The sequence below is a fragment of the Rhinoraja longicauda genome, chromosome 9 (genome assembly GCF_053455715.1).
Source record: "Rhinoraja longicauda isolate Sanriku21f chromosome 9, sRhiLon1.1, whole genome shotgun sequence".
Taxonomy (NCBI): domain Eukaryota; kingdom Metazoa; phylum Chordata; class Chondrichthyes; order Rajiformes; family Arhynchobatidae; genus Rhinoraja; species Rhinoraja longicauda.
Genome location: NC_135961.1, coordinates 51,752,440 through 51,773,641, shown reverse-complemented (window position 1 = coordinate 51,773,641; position 21,202 = coordinate 51,752,440).

Sequence of the window (21,202 nt, the reverse complement as noted above, 5' to 3'; positions counted from 1 at the left end):
AGGCTTTGAGCCAGGATCCTCCTCCTTTGGTCTACTGTGATTGCTTGTTGAAAAAGCAGCCCCAGTGGGTCCACTTTCTCTGATTTTTCCCCATATTCTTGCAGACATTTTTAATCTTTTTCACATGTGTAACCAATTGCTTCTTGAAAGTTGCTACGAAACCTGCTTTAATCACTGTCCCCAAATAAATGAATTTCCTATCTTCTCCTTTTATGTGACAGTCCTCTCTCAACATATGGTCACTGGTAGCTTGCTCCAGGGAAGGAGTGGAAAGCTGCTGAAGATGTCATGTCAAACTATAGTAAGTCTGGGCTAACCACAGTTGATCATTGCCAACCAATCATTCTTGGACCGGTGTTGTCTTTTCTCACAACAAAATTGAGAATCTCAGCAGATCTGGATTCACTCCCGTAAACTGCTTAGAAATATAGGATGAAGCAATTGTTCTGGCAAATTGCTCAGGGAAGATAAGTTAAATATCGCAGGTCTAGGGAAACCTCTGAGAACATCCTATTAGATTTCACGCCAAAACGAGAAGAGATTCAACATTTCTGGAGATGTTTCTCTCCTCGGGGAAAAGAGGAAGCCAGGTGTTCTGCATTATGACTTATAACTATCTCAATGCTAATGGAAAGATACAGTGCATGCACTGATTGAGCGAATATAATACAGTCTCAGGAGATATCACATCATCTAGAATAATATGGAGAGCATTAAGTCGGGGGAGGGGTGATACAATTGTTGCAGCTGTTTTAAAATGAACTTATCATCATTCAAGCCTGAACCACCATCAGCCATGTGACAAATTAGCACACACTTGCAATGGCTGTAATGGAATAATATGTGGGCTTGTGTCTAAGGCAGGCATTTGTCCACTCCTGGGCTTGAGTTTATCATCTGGTGGATACCAGCACAGCATTGAATGAGGAACAAGATTGAAATAAAGCTGCATCCTCAAAAGTGCTGAGAGAGCATTGTAGTAACACAGAGTCTGGTGCTGACAGAGTCTGCGAAAGCTGCACTATCACACAGCCAGCTTGGGGTGAATACTACATAATCAGAAGGTGTACAACACTGAAGGAAGTGCAGTACCGAGGGAGGGCTGAATTGCCAGGGAGGCACCACTGAGGAAGTGCTGCACTGTCAGAAGGAAGTGCAAAGGAAGCATTGCACTGCAGAGGATCATACTGGGAAAAGGCAACAATGTCAGAGAGGGTGTAAAGAATGGATTGCACACTGGCAGAAGAGTACACAGAAAATATTGCATTTTCAAACAGTGCAGTGTTTAGGAAGGGCAGTACAGCATGAAGGTGGTACAGTAAATACAACTGATGAGCCAAAACATTATGACCACCTGCCTAATATGCTGTTGGTCCTCCGTGTGCCACCAAAACAGCGCCGACCCGCCGAGCCATGGACTCTACAAGACCCCTGAAGGTGTCCTGTGGTATCTGGCACCAAAACATTAGCAGCAGATCCTTCAAGTCCTGTAAGTTGCGAGGTGGAGCCGCCGTGGATCGGACTTGTCGATCCAGCACATCCCACAGATGCTCAATCGGATTGAGATCTGGAGAATTTGGAGGCCAGGGCGACACCGTGAACACTTCATCATGTTCCTCAAACCATTCATGAACAATGTGTGCAGTGTGGCAGGGTGCATTATCCTGCAGAAAGAGGCCACTGCCATCAGGGAATACCATTGCCATGAAGGGGTGTACCTGGTCTGCAACGATGTTTAGGTAGTTGACACGTGTCAAATTGACATCCACATGAATGGCCGGGCACAGGGTTTCCCAGCAGAACATTGCCCAGAGCATCACACTCCCTCCACCGGCTTGTCATCTTCCCTCAGTGCATCCTGGTGCCATCACTTCCCCAGGTAAATGGCGCACACGTACACGGCCATCCACGTGATCTAAAAGAAAACGGGACTCATCGGACCAGGCGACCTTTGTCCACTGCTCCAAGGTCCAGTTCCAATGCTCGCCTGCCCAATGTAGGTGCTTTCGATGGTGGACAGGGGTCATCATGGGCGCTCTGACTGGTCTGCAGTTATGCAGCCCCATACGTAGCAGGGTGCGATGCACTGTGTATTGTGACACATTCTTCCCGTGGCCACCATTACAATTTTCTGTGACTTGTGCCACAGTAGACCTTCTGTCGGTTCGGACTAGATGGGATAGCCTTTGTTGCCCTCGCGCATCGATGAGCCTTGGGTGCCCAACACCCTGTCGTCAGTTTGTTGTTTGTCGGTCCTTGGACCACTGTCAGTAAGTACTCACCACTGCTGACCGGGAGCACCCCACAAGCCTTGCCGTTGCAGAGATCCTCTAACCCAGTCGTCTGGCCATAACAATTTGGCCCTTGTCAAAGTCGCTCAGGTCTTTATTCCTGCCCATTCTCTTGCATTCAACACATCAGCTTCAAGAACTGATTGTTCACTTGCTACCTGATATATCCCACCCCTTGACAGGTACCATTGTAACAAGATAATCAATGTTAATCATTTGACCTGTCGGTGGTCATAATGTTTTGGCTCATCGGTGTATGTTATTGGACTGGTGATCTAGATTCATAAATTGAAGTACCATTATGTTGTGATTGTTGGAATCTTCAAATGTAACTTTGGGATCATTGAAAAAAATCCATCTGCTTCATTAATGCCTTTAAAGGGAAAGTGGATGCTTAAACAGCTTGACATATGTAGACTTGCTATATACACAGTGCCCTCCATAATGTTTGGGACAAAGACCCATCATTTATTTATTTGCCTCTGTAATCCACAATTTGAGATTTGTCATAGAAAAAATGTGGTTAGTGCACACTGTCAGATTTTATTAAAGGGTATTTGTATACATTTTGGTTTCACCATGTAGAAATTACAGCTGTGTTTATACATAGTCCTCCCATTTCAGGGCACCATAATGTTTGGGACACATGGCTTCACAGATGTTTGCAATTGTTCAGGTGTGTTTAAATGTCTCCTTAATGCAGGTATAAGAGTGCTCAGCAGCTAGTCTTTCCTCCAGTCTTTCCATCACCTTTGGAAACTTTTATTGTTGTTTATTAACATGAGGACCAAAGTTGTGCCAATGAAAGTCAAAGAAGCCATTATGAGACTGAGAAACAAAAATAAAATGGTAAGAGACATCAGCCAATCCTTAGGCTTACCAAAATCAACAGTTTGGAACATCATTAAGAAGAAAGAGAACACTGGTGAGCTTACTAATCGCAAAGGGACTGGCAGGCCAAGGAAGACCTCCACAGCTGATGACAGAAGAATTTGCTCTATAATAAAGAAAAATCCCCAAACACCTGCCTGACAGATCAGAAACACTCTTCAGGAGTTAGGTGTGGATTTGTCAATGACCACTGTTCACAGAAGACTTCATGAACAGAAATACGGAGGCTACTGCAAGATGCAAACCACTGGTTGGCCGCAAAAATAGGATGGCCAGGTTACAGTTTGCCAAGAAGTACTTAAAAGAACAACCACAGTTCTGGAAAAAGATCTTGTGGACAGTTGAGACGAAGATTAACTTGTATCAGAGTGATGGCAAACGCAAAGTATGGAGGAGAGAAGGAATTGCCCAAGATCCAAAGCATACCACCTCATCTGTGAAACAGGGAGTTATGGCCTGGGCATGTATGGCTGCTGAAGGTACTGGTTCACTTGACTTCATTGATGATACAACTGGTGATGGTAGTAGCATAATGAATTCTGAAATGTATAGACACATCCTATCTGCTCAAGTTCAAATAAATGCCTCAAAACTCATTGGCCGGCGATTCATTCTACAAAAAGACCATGATCCCAAACATACTGCTGAAGCAACAAAGAAGTTTTTCAAAGCTAAAAATGGTCAATTCTTGAGTGGCCACTTCAATCACCTGATCTGAACCCAATTGAGCTTGCCTTTTATATGCTGAAGAGAAAACTGAAGGGGACTAGCCTCCAAAACAAGCATAAGCTAAAGATGGCTGCAATGCAGCCTGGCAGAGCATCACCAGAGAAGACACCCAGCAACTGGTGATGTCCATGAATCGCAGACTTCAAGTAGTCATTGCATGCAAAGGGTATACATCAAAATACTAAACATGACGACTTTCATTTACATGATATTGCTGTGTCCCAAACATTATGGTGCCCTGAAATAGGGGGACCATGTATAAACACTGCTGTAATTTCTACATGGTGAAACCAAAATGTATAAAATGGTCTTTATTAAAATCTGACAATGTGCACTTTTTTCTATTACAAATCTCAAATTGTGGAGTACAGAGGCAAATAAATAAATGATGGGTCTTTGTCCCAAACATTATGGAGGGCACTGTATAACTCCAGTGGTTTGCTAGACCACTTGAGATGCTAGATCTCAAGTGGTCTAGCAAACCACAACCCCAAAATTTACTAGATTTTAAAAAGGTCACATTAAAGAGGCACAAACAGCAAGTCAGGCAAAATCTATGGAGAGTTAACTTTTCAGGCCAAGGACCCTTCATCAGAACCTGGAAAATAGAAAATAGAGATCTTTCCAGGGAGTTTTGCAAATGCTACATGGGAGGGTATAAACTAAAGATGCAGCGGGATGGGAACCAGAGTACAAGTTCAGCAAATGGAAGGACTGATGGGAAGGTCGATGTTAGGATTAGTCTAAAAGGAATCACAGGCAGAGAGAGGTAAAGGAATATTGTTTGCAAAAAAAAAACCTTTGTCTGCATCCACTTATTACCTGCCACGCTTTGTCCTGCCTCTCCCCTCTTCTAGCTTTCTTCCCCCTCTCTAAAATAAGTAGGAAATAATTTGTGGGAAATTAGAAGGGCAAAAAGGAGCTGTGAAATGTTTTTGGCATGTTCGATTAAAGAAAGTACCAAGACTTTTCATACCTACATTAAAAACAAAAGGGTTATCAGGGAGAAGGACTACTCAAGAAGGGAATTTGTGCTTGGCTATTCAAGAATGAATTGCAGAGGAATTTCTTTACAGGTAAATACCTATGGTCGTGGGAGATTGTGCCGCACATATTTAATTGAATTTTTTGAGGATGTTACCAAGAAGATTGATGAAGCCAGGGTTGTGAACGTTGTCTCCATAAACTTTGCCAGAGCACGTGGCAAGGTCTCATATTGTATGTGATTAGAATTCATGGGATCCAGGGAGAAGTGACATTTGATACAAAATTTGCTTGGTGGTAGGAACTAGAGGCTGGCAGTGGATGGTTCCTTTTTATAATGGTGAGCTGCAACCACAATGTGTGTGTCACATGGATCAGTGTCAGGCCTTTTATTGTACGTCACCTATATTAATTATTTGAAAGAAAATATAGGTAGCGTAATTAGTAACTTTGCAGATGACACCAAACTTGGTGGTACAGTGGATGAGAAGAAGCTTCTTTAAGATTACAGCAACAGGCATGGGAATGGCTGGTGGAATTTGTCAGACAAGTGCGAAATTATGCATTGTAGGAGTTAAAACTGGGCAGGACGTAATGAATGGCAGAGCCATTGGGAGTGCAATTGAACAGTGAAACATTGGAGTACAGGTACATAGATCCCAGAAAGTGGCAACACAGGGAGGTAAGTGGTAAGGCAGATGGTTTACTTGTTTTCATTGGCTCAGGCATTGAGCACTAGATTTGGGGTGTCCTGTCGTCCAAATAGTTGGTTAAAATGGAGCTGTAGTATTGTGTACAGTTCTGGTTGCCATGCTCTAGCAAAGATGTGATTAAGCTGTGTTCATTGACATGTTGAGTAGAAGAACAAACAACATGAGCTCAGCAGGTCAGGCAGAATCTGTGGAGAGAATAGTCAGGTTTTGGTTGGTACCCTTCTTCAAACTGATTGGAAAGCTGAAAAGGAGAGATGGATGATATGATAGGTGGATTCAGCTGAGGAAAGGTAATTGGCAGATGGGTGGAGTAAGCTACAAAAGCTGGAGATAAAACAAAGTCAAAAGGAAGGCAGATAAGGAACGAAGAAGTGAAATGTAAAGACAGAGGGAGGCATTTGAGTAGAAGGGGATAGGACTGTGGAAAAGAGAGGATGAAAGGGAAATGGGGGAACTCAGGGATGCGAGATGAACATACGAAAGAGAAAAAAGTAGCAAAGTGGCACCTGAAATTGGAGAATGTTAATGCTCATATGTTAGCTACCCAAGTGGAATATGAGATGCTGTTCTTCCTGTTTTATGTGGCCTCGTTCTGGCCATGGAAGTGGCCAAGGACAAAACGTTTGGAAAGGGAATGGAAAAGTAGAGTTAAAATGATTACCAACCAGGAGCTCCAGCAGGCCTTGGCAGACAGAGGGTAAGGGTTGGGCGAAACGGACGCCTAATCTAGGCTTGGTCGCATCAATGTGAAGGAGAGCATGTCAGTAGCACTGAAAGGAGTAGACAATTTTGGAAAAGGTGCACATGAATCTCTGTCTCAACTGGAATCGTTGCTGGGGTTACTGCATGGAAGTGAGAGCAGAGGTATAGGGACAAGTGTTATATCTCCAGAGGTTGCAGGGGATTATGTGCAAAACAAATTTTTGCATGGTACTTTAGAATATGTGACAATAGTAAACCAATACCAACTTACTCTCACCTCACCATCTGATTCTTCCCCACCTATTTCCACCCACCCACCGTCTTTTGTTCCCATCTCACTTCTTCCTTTCTGTCTTTTCTCGCCTCCCTGCAGTTTCCTTCCGTGCCACCATCTATTTGCTCCTTGCTTTACAGCTATTTTCTGATCTCCTCCTCTTGTTTCCAGATTTCCCATACCTGATTTTCTTCCTCTTCTACCTCGGCTGCCTTCTGGTTCCCCTGTTGCTAGTACAACCCAAGTCCCTTTCCTATAAAATAGTTTCAAATGTTCCTATAACATTGATATAACATTTTCCAAATCCACAATTTAGGAAAGATTATCTCTAGAGATATATATAATTTTTCTTTGTTATTTCTACACAAATATGTATGTGCAATCAATCTGAGTATTTTCCTGTGATCATTATTGCTGATTTGGCATTCTCTTTTACTTTTGAAGAATTTTTCCTGTCACTCATATGTTTCCTCACCTCCCTGCATCTGCAGGCACATTGTTTTGTTCTCCCATGGACCTTTGAAATTACCTTCTCAACACTGACTGGAATCCCCTAACCCCAACGATCAACATAACTGATAAATATTTGGTGGGGTTGAAGAAGAAATGAGGAGGGGAAGGTTTATAGTGGAGAGGAATCCATTGGGATGAATAAGGTTTTCTCAAATATCAAGTACAGATGTCAAGTGAACCATGAGAACAGTCTGACCTATCTAACATTCGAGGTGAATTTGGTCCACAGGGAGAGTTTAGAATGAAACTCAGTTAAAACATATTCCATCTGCTCTGCAAATGTATCACAGACACGATCCATCTGCTGTTGCCTATCACCACAAAAGGGCAGTGTTTACTTCATCAGAGTGGTTCGCTAACAACTCTCTGCCATTATTTTTGCTCCCGATGTGCAAGATACATCTTCTGGATGCACTGGGACGCATCCTCAGTGATGTGACCTGGGGTCATCGGGTGTTTCACAACATCAGACACCCTCGCCCAGGCGACCCAGCCGGGTTTGATCAGGCCCCGACTTGCGTCCCGGCAGCAACTACCCACGGATCAGCCCTCTTAATCCAAAGCCATCTAGTGGCTTTCACTGCGGCTTCGCTTGCAGATTGAATGGCCCTCTTCTTTGCCAGCCCCATAATGCCCAATTGGTTGAGGACTTTGCAGAGTGAGCATCCTGCAAAGCCTCTACAGCCCACCTCTATGGGTTCATAGCGTGTCTTCCAGCCTCTGTCCCGGCACATCTCCACCAGCTCCTGGTACTTTGCACGTTTCCTCTCATTTGCTTCTACCATACGCTCTTCCCAGAATGATCAGCTGTTTTGTCACTTCAGAGGTGATGATCATGTCTGGCCGGAGTGATGTTGCTGTGATGTGCTGCGGAAATTTCAGCTGTTTGCCCAGATCAACGTGCAGCTGCCAGTCAGTGGCCGTGTAGAGGAGGCCCGCCCTTGTATTTGGTTGTGGTCGAGGCTTCTCTCCAGTTTTGACAAAAGTGATTGATTTCTTCGGGGCGTGGTGGTGTTTGCTGCTACTGATGGCAGTGGCTATGCTCTCAGCAACCACCTTAAGCACCTGGTCATGGCGCCACCGATAGCAACCTTTGCCAAGGGACTTTGGGCAGCTGCAGAGGAGATGTTCTAATGATCCCCTTCCAGTGCAAAGTGGGCAGGAAGGTGTCACGATCTTGCCCCAGACTTGGAGGTTTGCTGGGCACTCCCCACTCCCCCAACACAACTGCTCCTACTGCTTTGTCATTGTCCCGCCCCCTCCCCTGACATCAGTCTGAAGAAGGGTCTCGACTCGGAATGTCACCCAGTCCTTCTCTCCCGGGATGCTGCCTGACCCGCTGAGTTACTCCAGCATTTTGTGTCTATATTCGATTTAAACCAACATCTGCAGGGTTTTTTTCCTGCTCCTACTGCTAATTTGATTATTTTGAAAGCAAATTCCACAGGCAACATTCATTTCTCTGCGCACCATGAAATAAGAACTGTGGGTTTGGCAAAGAAAAGAAGGAATCCAGTGGCAAACTGGGTGCCAGATGGACCAACATTAGACAGCATTTTTCGGTTTTCCAGCCTCTCCAAGTATTGTGGAGTCCGTGCTCCTACTGTGTTGAGTGCAAGGCTTTGAGAAGACAAAGTGAATACAATATTTAATAAAATAAACAGATTCATAAAGAGACCATTTAAATTTAACTCTAATATGCCGAAGAAAATCATAATAGCAACATTAATTTTTTTTTAAATCCTGTGGTAGCCAATTTTTATTGGCTATTTTAACTGGCCTATACAATCAGAGCAGCATTGTTAATCCAATTCTGGTGTGTCATTACCACCAGAATTCGTTTCCTGTTAGTTCCAAACAGTAGCTCACTCTTCTGCAAAGGCAGTTAAAGTGAGGTGCAACACTGTAGTGTGAAGAATTGGGAGAAGTGCCAGGCCAATGCTAGAGCCTTGACTGGAATGGTTCTTCTCTGAAGTTAGATCTACCCTTAACCATAATTAAGATCAAGGCTTTTATGCCATTGTGAAACAAACAGAAGTGAGGTGCACCAAATTTGAAGAGAGTATGCCACAGTTCCTCCCTGTTGATGGAGTCAAAGCCCAAATACTGTGGTTCCAGATGGACAGAATCCATGCTGCAATTCAGAGTGCAGCCCTTCGAACATTGTGGGGAGGTGGTTAAGGAGCACCTTGGCAATGATTTTCCCGTGACAGACAGTAGAAAATCTGTAGATGACAGGTGCATTTGTACATACCTGGAGGCTCAGATCCAAACCATCACTGAACTATAGGAGAGGTTAGGCCTTACATTCAATATTCGCAAGATAAAGGTTCTCTAGCAACCTGTCCTCACCTGTTGACAGTAAGGCTTCATGAATCTTAAAGACACTGAAAACAGTGAACCCCTTCTACTTCCCAGTTAAGAAAGATATCAGTGGTGAAATTCAAATCGACTTCAATATGCCAGCACATTGTTTTATTGAAAACAGAAGGTTGTTGATAAATGCCTTATACCTGGTACAAAACTCCTGGTCTAAAAAATGCATTAATTTCTATCTGTCTATGCCTCCCATGCCCAAACATATGCAGTTGCCTCTTTAAACGCTCCCAGTCCACTGCAAGGAGACGCAAAACAACTTTAGCATTCTCTCCCAACTCAACATTTCCTTGCTCGCCCTCAGTCACCTACATTATGCAGACTCCCAAGAAAGCACTCCAGTTCTATTATGGGAAGATAAACGGAGGAAAACAGCATCAAGGATGTGCTGAAAGCCTTTTTGATGAAAAAGAAACATCTCAGTTGAATTTTCAGAATCTCTGGTCCATGCTCATTCAAAGTGGAAAAGGAGGATACTGGATGCCACTGAGAACTTGAAGTCCAGGCGTCTGGTGCAAACAGCAGCCCAACATAATCAGTGGAAGGAGTGCATCACAAACTGGTGTAGCTTGTACTAGTTTCTTGGAACAATATTAATGAATTTGTTGGGTTTTAACAACAGATTACTCCATACCCCCTTCTACTGTCTGGGATCATCTCATGCATGAGCCATGTCCGTCTCCCCTAATTTGATTCTCACAAATCTCCTGTCCTCTCAGTTTCCTTTCCTGTCACTACCCCTACAACTGTTAGAATTGTAAATGGTTCTACCTCTAAATGTATTTCAACTACTTTAAAAACACCTTTGTTTGAATCTTGAAAAATTCAGGCAACCCTTATGTCTTTGCGGAAAAAACCCCAATCTACCTGATTGCAACCTTTGCACTTTTTTAATCTGCTCCAACTCTGTGGCTGTAACATTATATTCTGCTCCCTGCTTCATTTTTTTGGATTATCTGATGTACTCCTGCATGGTTTGATTGAAATCATGTATGGATTATTTTCCTGGAGAGCTCATAAAACAATGTTTTTCACTGTATCTGGTTTTCTGTGACAATAATAACCAAAGCCTATACCAATACCCAAAAAAATATTTTGCAGATCACTGCCATTTACATCTCAAAGCTCTTGCATGGATCCCTCATCATTCTCCAGCAGTACAATGTTTAGGATTCCTGTGCTCCTCCAATTCTGGTCTTTTGCACATTCCTGATTACTTTTGTTTATAACCTCTGGACGTCTTTTCCTTAACACCTTTCCCTCTGCATCTCTCTCTCTTCATTTACAATTCAAGCTTATGTACCTCCTGCCCGATGGTAGTAGTGAGAAGAGCACATGGCTGGATGGTGGGGATCCTAGATAATTAATGCTGCTGCCTTGAAGCAGCGCCTCATGATGATACTTTTAAACAGTGGATTTATTGAAAAATGCATTATAATACATTTATATAAAGATATTTATTAAAAAAGTGAATTTGAAACATTTTGGGGTATTGATAGGAATAGCATCCAGTCGACCAGATTATCTGCTAGTCTAGCACCACCAAAATATCAAGAATACCAGATTAGCAGAGTCTTACTGTGGTTCGGAAATAAAATATGTCAGACTGCTGCAGGAGACTGTGCCAATCGTAACAAGTAATCAAAAGGGTTGACTGATTGTTGGTATTTCCACAGCCCCAGGCCTGAACCTCCTGTTAAGCAGCCAATAAAGCATTAGGACTCCTTTGCTGTCACTCATCAGCTTTGCAGACGGGAACATTATAATTAATCATTGGCAGCATTCGCTCAACAAATTATCCGGAGGTTTCTATGGACTAGAGTACATGGAGGGACTTGGAACTGAATCAAGTGAAGTGGAAAGATAGAAGTGGAGTATAGAACTTCCATTGTGGAGTGCTGGAGTTTCAGATTCCTTTCTTGCTTGATTGAACTTTCTGGCTCGCACCTGTGCTCTGATTTATAGGGCTAATTTCATTCAAGCATCGAAGATTAATAAAGAGCCCTACTTTTACGGTATCCAATCCAGATTCAGAGTGTCAGACATTAATCTTGTTGTCCTTACACAGGGTAATGCAGATGCTGGAATCTGGAGTGAAGCAAACCGCTGGTGGAATTCAGCAGGCCAAGCAGCCTCTGTGGTGGGGGGAAGGGGGGAGGGGGGGGAGGATTTATCAGTTTCAGGTTGAAACCCTACAGGAAAATTGATGCAGTGACCCAAAATGTTACCAATTAATTTCCCCTTATAGATGTTGCTCAACCCCTTGATTCCTCCCTTGGTTTTCGATTTTGTCGAAGTGCTTGAATTCAGATCTTACAATTAAATTCACCCAGACTGTGCATCACCTTCCAGACACTAAATGTGTGACAGCTCACAGAGAAACTGATCTTGGGTGGGAAGTGGTAGATAGGCCAAGGTAAACAGGCAAGACCACACAAAAATATACAGGAAAAGGTGAACTAGGATAGAGAGAGTGGAGGGACTTATTGAGATGAAATCGGAGATGAGGGAATTTTGCTCTGCAGAGATCAGAGAAATTCCCATTGATCATAAAATCATAGCATTGTTACTGTACAGAATGTAACCATTCAGATCATCAAGTCTATGCAAGCTCCCTGTAGAACAATATATCCAGTCTCATTTCTCTGTACGTTGCTGATTTTGAACCCGGTGCCTCTACTTATAAATAGCAGAATCCTGTATGCATCACTGTTCTCAAAATGCATTGCCCCTTCCAAAGATCCATACATCCCTGCACAAATACATATGAAATCACTGGTCCTGGTTATGACCACAGGGGATCATCATTTTCTACCATCAGTCCAAAACCAATAATTTACCACATGTGTGAAGGGAGATGGAATTAGTTCTCGGATTTTTCCACTGTAAGGGTGAGGCCAAATGCAAACAAGAAGAACAGCAACTCAGATTCCACCTGAATAGTCTATAACCCAGCAACATGATCCTTGAATTTTCCAATTTCAGGCAATCTGCTCCCCCTTTGTTCCTTTCTCTTTTCGTCTGACCTATCCTGGTCTTCCCACATGAAACCTTCTTTTCAACCCCAGCTCCCTATCACCTAATTTCTTTTACATCCCCCACTCCATCACCACACACTCTTTCAAAGGTCCTCTACTGCATTGTTCCCATCTGCCCTCCCCACCTCCCTTATTTGATTTTATGCTTCCCCTTCATTTCCTATTCGATTCTATCAACTGCAACATTTGCTACTTCCACTTATTACTTCCTGGCCTCGATCGCTATTTCCACTTTTCCCGCACCATCTGCCAATTAACTCCTCTACAGCTTGATACATCAATTGCTTGTCAGCTTTTGCTCAACCCCTCCTCCTCACCTCTTCATACTGGCTGGCTCCACTCTCCTCTTCCAGTGCAGATGAAGGGTCCTGACCAGAAACGTTGACTGTTCATTTCCCCCACCGATGTTGATTGACCCATTGAGTTCCTCCGGCAGATTATCTATTGCTCCAGATTCCAACATCTCAGCATCGTATAGCTTTATAGCATAGAAACAGGTCCTACAACTTAACTCCCTCTTGCTTACCAAGTTGTCTAACCAATCTAGTTCCACTTGCCTGCATCTGGCCCATATCACTTCAAATCTTTCCTATCCATGGACCTGTCCAAGTGGCCCCATAGCAGAAGCATCCACGTCGCAGGGCTGGAAACTGGAAGTGTCCTGAGCTAATTCTGCTACCACCATCATCTATTGTACAAGTGATGGCTCCCACTGATTGTCGCCGGAAGCTTGCGCCCTTTTCAGGACGGATGATGACAGCGATGTAACATTTGAAACATGGATGATGGACACGAAAGAAGAAGAAGACCTGTCCAAGTGTCTTTTAAATGTCAGAATTGTACTCACCCCTATCCACATCTTTTGGAAGCTTGTTCCATAAATCCACCACCCCCTGCATCTGCAGTGTTCTGGGTCTCCCCTAAACTGTCAGGGAATTGTGATACAGTTGAACAAGATGTTGGTGAGGGAGCACTGGGAGGATTGTGTTTAGTTTTGGTCACCTTGCTATAGAAATATGCCATTAAGCTGGATTCATGAGGATGTTTCCAGGACTCAAGGGAGTGAGCCATTGGGGTGGGGTTACACAGTGTATGTCTTTATTCCTCGGAGGACAGGCAGCTGAGGGGTGATTTTATGGAGATGCATAAAATCATGTGGGGAATAGAGGTGAATGCACACGGTTTTTTCCTCAGTATAGGGGAATCAAGGATTGGAAAACATAGGTTTAAGGTGAAACCTATGCGGGATCTTCCATCGCCCGGCGGGGGCGTCAGAGTCGGGAATCTTGATCGCCTCGACACTGCAGTTTTGACTGCCCGACCGCGGGGGAAGAAGCAAGAAGGAGATAAGACTTTCTTTTTTACCTTCCATCACAGTGGGAAGGTGCCTGGAGGAGAGTCACTGTGATGGATGTTTGTGTTAAATTATGGATATGTGTGTTTTTTGTTGCTTTTTTAGTGTTGTGACTGCATGGTAACTACATTTCGTTCAAACTTGTTTTGAATGACAAATAAAGATATTCAATTCAATTCCAAAGGCAAAGATTTAATAGGAACCTGAGGGGCAAAATTTTCACACAATGGCTGCTGGGCGTAGGTGGATTGATACACACAAAATGCTGGAATAATTTAACAGGTCAGGTAGAATCTCTGGAGAAAAAGAATAGGTGATGTTTCTTCACCCATTCCTTCTCTCCAGAAATGCTGCCTGACACGCTGAGTTACTCCAGCATTTTGTGTCCATCTTTGGTATAAACCAGCATCTGCCATTCCGTCCTGCAAATATGTGCAATGATGTCAGTCTGTGTGCCCCTGATGCACTCAGTTTAACACCAGGAATTAAAAAATATATATTCCCAGAGAAAAAAATGAATTTTGAAGCCTGAAGTAAATAGCCATGTAATTTAATTGTCAGTGATATATCTGAAATGCCGAGCTGTCTAATTGGCTTTAAAATATAGGCTAAGGATTTAGCTGATTTATTTTAGCTGTAATGAGAACCCCTTGTGGAAGATCTAACTTGGTAACTTGGAAAAGACAATGGTCTCAAAAGTTTTGGATTGAATGGGGATGAATACTCAAGCATAATTAACTGCTAATGGAAGTTTGAAAGGATCCAATTATACGGCACTTACTTTCCCATTGATAATTTATTAGACTTTGTAAAGTCCTTCCAAGACTTGAATCCCTTTTCCAGACCTTGAGAGGCCACTGCTCATTTTACTAATGAACAGATTTTTTCCTGTACCCTTTCCATACAACCTCCTTCTCTCTTTCTTCCATTAAATTAGATTATGAGGCTCGAGAGTTGATGCACACCAATGCAATATTGAAGAAGTGTCATTATGAGTGGTTTTATTTTTCAAACACATCTAGAATCCCTCTGTCATTTTGGTAGATGTGAGGACAGAGTAGAGGAGCTGACTGATGTTCCAGATAATATTTATACTTCAACCACATGAAGAGACATTACCACATAATTTACCTTAAGAAGATGCAGACCGCAGAAGTATGCAGTGTACCAACTGGAGCATTGCAAGTGAAGATTGCAGAACATTGTTTTGACAATGCCCATTGTTTGGGTCTCTGAAGATTGCATTATACTTGGAAATAAACTTCATAAATGTTTCACTGGCTGACATTAAAGCACTTTGGCACATTCTGGGCTCACAAAATATACTATGTGTGTACATGTCTTCTTTTGCTCTATTTTTGGAGCAGCCAAGACCTTTCTTGCCAACAACTTTAACCGAAGATGGATACAAAGTGCTGGAGCAACTCAGCGGGTCAGGAGAAAAGGATCAGATGACATTTCGGGTTGGAGACCATCTTTCGAACAGTTTTCACCTCTTGCTCTAAACATGCAAGTTAACCTCTTGCTCTTAACCTCTTTCATCATGATTTCTTCTTAGTTTTCATAAGTGAAAGCAAACTGTTACTCTCAGCTATTATTCATTTTTATAGTTGAGTGACTTTTAAAAACCTCTCAGTTTTCCAGATCTGCTGCTTTCTATATCTTCCCTCTCACTCCCAGTAGATCCAGTTATTTCCATGCCATGGATAAGGGTGAGAAAATGGAGCTGCATCCAACAGAAATTATCTTCCTCAATTTTTGGACCTGGACTTGGATTCACTCTGGTAATGGAGAATGTCCAGGACAGAAAGGTCACGTAGGACTGTGATGGGGAGTTAGTTGTTAGCAACTGGGCCTAGTAGGCCATGGCAGACCGTGCCTGAGTGTTCCGCCAAACGTTCGCCGAGTTTATGCTTGGTCTCGCTGTTGTAAAGGAGGCCACATCGGGAACGATCGAATGCAGTAGATGAGGTGAGAGGAGGTGCAAATGAACCTCTGTCTCAACTGAAAGGACTGCTAGGGACTCTGGATGGAAGTGAGGGAGTAGATAGAGGACTGGTGTTACATCTGCTCCGGTTGTGTTTGGGGAGACAACAGTTTGGAAGGGAAGGGATGAGTAAACCAAGGTATTCTGGAAGTAGCGGTCTCTGCATGGTCCCTTTAAGCGTAGGGGTTAGGAGAAGTAGTATAGTTTGAAGAGGGGAAGGGCAGCAGGACCCAGTGTCGCCATCACTGAGGTTCCCTGTGGGAGGGTGGGGGGGAACCGTAGGACCCAGGAGAGTCAGACAATGTGGTGTTGGGATCAGCAGCGAGCAGGACTGGAATTCAGGTGTCGGTCTGTTGGTAGCTGGGAGGTGGTGAGGATCTGCGGATCAATAGTTGAGGCTCGCGGGCGACTGGAGTGCAAGGATGCGTCGGCTGTGGCGCTGCCTGGAATCGGCCGAGGAAGTGTGTGGATCTGCAGTGTCGTCGGTGACAGTGTCATTATGTCTGGACTGGAAGCGGCCAAGGTGGCAGTGCGGGCCGGCGTCATCAGGCCCAGCCTGCCTGTGAAGATAGGTAGGAGTGGTTTGGAAGCAGCTAGAGTGGTGGCTTAGGTTGGATGTGGTGGCAGTTTTGATAATCCCGGTCGTGGAGAGACCGGGGAGGCGATTAACATTGGTGCCGTGTCTTCCGATGGCACTGAGGGCCTCCGCTCCATGGACAGTGGACAGACCATGATCCAGTAGTGAAGCCTGTGTCCTGTGTCGAGAGCACAGCTGAGTTGAGGTAAGTCGGTAGAGGGATCAGTCTGGAGTCGGGCAAGCTTGTGATCCTAGGCCAGATAACGAGTAAGTGTTTATTTAAGGCATGAATCCAGCGGAGAATAATATAATGTTGCGGTCCATTGCAGGTCTGGGCGAGTAAGGCCTGGAACTGCGGGAGAGGCTGAGTGAGGTGAGGACCTGCTGGTGCTAGCACATGGTGGCCAATGTGGAATGTAGTATACAGAAGGAAAACAGGTCCGAGAAGCGGTGGATTGAGTGCAGGTACCTGAATTCCGGGTTGGGTCTGAACTGGCAGGTCTGGAACCAAAGCTGGAAGCCACAAGGAAAATGATGGCAGTGCTGGCAAATGACTGTGGTAGTGAATCTGGGTTAAAACATGGTTGTAGACTAGAACAGGGGTATCAAACTCATTTAGGTCACGGGCCGGAATGGGCAAAATGCGACCATGCGGGCTGGATCAGTTGTGCATCCCACACCCCACAGCTTTCGTTGCCTTCGTTTTTTCAACCTGCTCTCACTGCGTGGGTTTTTCTCCGAGATCTTCGGTTTCCTCCCACACTCCAAAGACGTACAGGTATGTAGGTTAATTGGCTGGGTAAATGTAAAAATTGTCCCTAGTGGGTGTAGGATAGTGTTAATGTGCGGGGATCACTGGGCGGCACGGACTTGGAGGGCCGAAAAGGCCTGTTTCCGGCTGTATATATATGATATGATATGATATGATATGATATGTGTCTCAGTCTCTGCTATAACTACAAAGTGTTTCACTTTACGAATTTTGTTTCTTATGAAGAAGATTGCCTAGCAAACATTGCTTTTATGATTGGTATGTAGGCCCTAGATAGAGTGGATGTGTAAATAATGTTTCCAGTAATAGGAGAGTCTATGACCAGAGGTCACAGTGTTGGAATAAAAGGTCATACATTCAAAATGGAGATGAGGCGGAATGGGTGGTGAATCTATGGAAGTCATTGCTTCAGACAGCAGTGGAGGCCAAGACATTGGGTATTTTTGAGGCAGAGATTGGTAGGTCTTGATTAAGTTACAGGGAGAAAGAAGACAATAGAATGTGGTTTAGAGAGAAAATAGATTACCCATGGTTGAATGGCAAAGTAGACTTGATGGGGCTAAATGGCCTAATTCTGTTCCCCTTGTCTTATAGTCTTCCAACAGTGTTTATGTTTTGCCCACAATGGGCTGGCTGGGTGGTGAACAGCCAAACAGCTGCTACCTGGCATGGTGAAAGATGGTCTGTCCATCATCTCACCTGAAGGCCCTGCTCCCCATCCTTCTTATGTCTTTCCTCCTTCCCCTCGCATCCTCTCTCCTCATCTCTCATGCCCTTCTCTACCCTCACCTTCTCCCTCACCTGCCCTCTCCCATTCCTCAGCCTACCACGTCTCTCATCCCCACTTCCTTCCTTCCAACTACTCCCCCACTCCCCTCCCTTACTTCATCCTCTCTCTTTCCTTACCTCGTCCTTAAATCCCCTCCCTCCCTCATCCCCGAACACCATTCCTTCTCCCATCTGCTCCCTTCCTCACCCTCTCCCTCCCCACTTCTTTTCTTTCCCACCTACTCCCCCACCCAAGTCGAACTAGTTTCAAAGTCGTCTTGTTGAGTCTCATTGTCTGTAACTCTCACCTAGCTCACAATTAACAATGGCCTGGTTCCTTTATCATCATTACTTGTTTGCGTATCTTTCATTCACTGTTCTATATCTCTCATTTTCCTTTCCCCAGACTCAGTCTGAAGAAGGGTCTCAACAAGAAACGTCACCCATTCCTTTTCTCCAGAGATACTGTCTAACCCGCTGAATTACTCCAGCTTTTTGTGTCTATCTTCAATAAGGTAGATGGGAGGTTAGGATCTCACTCTAGCTGGTGCGAGGACTGTTTCGTTGTGTGATAACAGCTGGGAAGAAACCTTGAATCTGGAGGTATGCATTTTCAATCTTCTGTACCTCTTGCCTGATGGGGGAGAGGAGAAGAGGGAGTGATCAAGATGAGATTGGTCCTTGATTATGCTGGTGGCTTTGCCAAGACAACATGGGAGGGAGGGTGGAGAAAAGCGTTGGTTGGGACGGGGGGGGGGGTGGGTGGATTGTGGTTGTTTGCATAAGTTGTGAATGAATGTCCATTAGCTTGAGTCAGATGAATATAACGAGGGAATGGTGTGGGCAATGATGTAAATTTTATATGGATTTTAGCTCCCTTTTTTCCTATATTTTCAAAAAAGACCTTCAACTTCTGACATTATCCCTATGGTATTTGCCCAGATGTTAGTGCTGAGGCATTCCAGAGTAAATAGGGATTTCCTTGGCCTCACTTAGCTCAGCAGTAAAGGAGAATTTCTGAGAGCATATCATTCAAATTAAGAAATTATTTTAAAAATCAGCATCGGGCCATGTGTGCAAAATCATACCATGGAGATACATGGGAAGCAACTTTAACTGCTCGAGTTCAAAGAACTTTCTATGCATTACATGAGACGTTGAGTGTAAGATCTCTGGGGAACGTTGAGAAATATAACCTTGTTTTATATTGTAGAGGAAGTAACTGATGCATTCCTTGCCAAAACTGCCAAGCTGTCATTTACTTTGCTGAATTTTTCCGACTAATCTGAATACCTTCTGTGCTCCGTGATTTCTGCTTCTAACCACTGAAACAACCATGGTTAGAAGTCAGCTAGGTCTAATTAGACGCCATCTGCTGCAGCTCTTTCATTTTGTCCCACTTTGTATTTCTAGTCTTATTCTAATCAGGCCGCAACTTGTTTAGTTTAGTATGGAGATACAGCATGGACATAGGCCCTTCTGCAAGCTACAGAAGCCAATTAACTATAAACCTGCACGTCTTTGGAATGTGGGAGGAAACCGAGGAAACCTGGAGAAAAACCATGTGACAGGGAGAACGTACAAACTCCGCACAGGCAGCACCTGTAATCAGGATCAAACCCGGGTCTCTGGCACTGTGAGGCAGCAGCTCTACAGCTGCTAACTGTGCTGCCATACATAGATTTTTGGACAATCTCCATGAACATTTTGTCCACAGTGAGTCTCGTCTATCACACTCCCTCTCATCCATGAAAATTCACATCGAGTCTCGTCTATCACCACTCCCTCTCATCCATGTTTACCTGAATGTAGAAAAATCAAAGGATCAGAGAGTCTGAAGAAGGGTCTCGACCCGGAAGGTCACTTATCCATGTTCTCCAATGATGCTGCCTGACCTGCTGAGTTACTCCAGCACTTTATGTCCTTTTGTGAAAAATAAGATCAGTTCTGTTTCTCTTTTATGGACTGTTACTGTTAGTGACTTTAGTGTTCAAACACTCAGCCCTGGTACAGTCTTAAAGAAGAAGATAGGGGGCTGTGGGGGAAGAGATTTACATATTGTGCTTACAATATTTGCATTGCTATCTCACATACGGGAAGGTGGCTGATAAGATAAATTAACAAAAGGTTTTATGAAGCAAAATTATGGGAGAGAGGGAGAAAAGAAAACATTTCTCATCCTGAGACAAGTGAGCAGTTTCTAGGAAAGAAGGTCTGTCTGAAATTTTTTCCCTAATTATTGTGCATGCAGAGATCAGTTGTTCACATGCTAGAATATCAGTGAAAAGTTACATGGGCAGCTGAGAACATGTGGCAGCCTTCTTTCTTTAAAGTCGCACCTGTGCTAAGTGCTTGAACAGTGAAGCCACCAACAGTAACAGTGGTGAAGTGAAAAAAATCCTAGTTTGCAAAAACAAGGATGGCAAACATCTTGGGAAATTGCAAGGCTGTTTGAGATTATAGAAAAAAGATTGTGACCAAGAGTGATCAGAGAAACATGATCAGAGGTTTTTCAAATTAGCATGGTTTTAAAAGAGCTCAGATCAAAGAGAGTCCATGCTGGGAGGGTACCCTCTGGAACAGTGATATCGTTGCATAGAGGGTTTCAGCTGCAAGTGAGCAGGTTATCCATGCATTGATCAGAGTTAAATGCATGGGATGCCTACAGCAACCAGGTCACTTTCAAGTAGAATGGGCAATCAATTTCTTTCAGTGGTGCAAAAAATATATTTAAAGATAGTTCATTTAAAACAGCTGCTTTCTGATCTGATCAAACCATGCTTCAAGTGCAGCCCAATCCACAGCCTTTTGTTGCCTTCCCATATGTAAACAATGAGTACTCTGGCAGAGTCAGACAGACATCCATTGAATAGCATCTTGGATCTGCTCCTTGTATAACTTTGCTTCCCATATCCTCCCACAGGGCCACTTTGCTGTGGTATGGCACAATGGTTCGACTGACAATAATTATTTTTATTTCTTCCACTGCATTAATCTTATCCCCTTAATTTAATAAATATCTATATATAGATTTCAAATCTTATGAGACCTTTTATAAAGTATCCTTTATTGTGTGGTTCTGTTTTTGGAATAAATATCTTCCCTCTTCCTGGAAACCAACAAATTGGAATAAACATTCTCTGTTTTACGTGATGCAGTAGGAAGACTTAGTTACATGTTCAATTTCTGGGATTTATGTATGTTTGCACAGTTTGAAGGAAAGGAAAACGTTT